Below are 1,277 nucleotides of genomic sequence, written 5' to 3'. Positions count from 1 at the left end.
CTCTTTTTTTTAAAAAAAAAAAAAAAAGGAATGAAAAAAAAAAAAAATAATAATACAATAACAATAAAAAAAATCATTTAGGGTGATAGTATCAAAACTGAACAAGCAAATGTATACCAAATACAACAAAAGCACTCTTATTTACGTAACCGAGTCAAAATATATGCAGTCAGTATATCAGTCAAATCAGTGAATCATTTTGAAATGTTTGTTCAAACAAAATGATTCACTAGAATGAATCCATTTTTTCATTATAAGCCTTTAATGTCTAAACCGCTGGCCACAAAAGTGAGTACACCCCTAAGTGAAAATGTCCAAATTGGGCCCAATTAGCCATTTGTTGTCACATGAAAAGATATAATAAAATATTTACAAAAATGTGAGGGGTGTACTCACTTCTGTGAGATACTGTATATAATAAATGTTAATAGAACTTCTACATTTATATACATTAATACTGTAGATAGAATATATCTCTTCATAAATAATTGTAACCAAAGTTAAAATGCATTATATTATCTGAAAGTTTGTCATGTATTATGATGCATTACTTTTTAAACTAATAATATTCATTTTTTTAATATTCATAAGATCATACAATGCATTATAAGGTGCATTACAAGGCATAATTAATGCATTAAAACTACTTTTATAATGAATTATACATAAAGGCTTTAAGTAAAGTGTTACCAATTTGTTTAATATACATTTTATTATAATTTCTACACACACATAGAGACACTAGATAGATAGACAGACAGACAGACAGACAGACAGACAGACAGATAGATAGATAGAAAAATAGATAGATTTATATTTTAAATGTGTATTATAGATTAAATCCATGTGACATCAGTGGTTCATCCGCAATTATACGAAGCTACGACTTTATTCAACAATTCGTCTCCTCCGCATCACCCTGGTCCCATTTTGGAGAATATCCGCTGGACGTAAACAGCGTATGCTGTTCTGTGTCAGCTGCAGGGTGATGTGGAGGAGACAAATTTTTGAATAGTCGTTTTTTTTTTTTTCTTTTGCGCACAAAAAGTATTCTCGTAGCTTCGTATAATTGCGGATGAACCACTGATGTCACATGGATTATTTTACAGATCTCCTTGCTACGTCGACTTGGGAACATTTCAGTTGCGTTGCTGTCTATGCAGGGTCAGACAGCTCTCAGATTCCATCAAAAATATCTTAATTTGTGTTCCGTAGATGAACGAAGGTCTTACGGGTTTGAAACGACATGAGGGTGAGTAATTAATGACAGAATTTTC

The sequence above is a fragment of the Sinocyclocheilus anshuiensis genome, unplaced genomic scaffold (assembly GCF_001515605.1).
Source record: "Sinocyclocheilus anshuiensis isolate Anshui unplaced genomic scaffold, SAMN03320099.WGS_v1.1 scaffold195, whole genome shotgun sequence".
NCBI lineage: Eukaryota > Metazoa > Chordata > Actinopteri > Cypriniformes > Cyprinidae > Sinocyclocheilus > Sinocyclocheilus anshuiensis.
Note: the sequence above shows the minus strand (reverse complement) of the source record.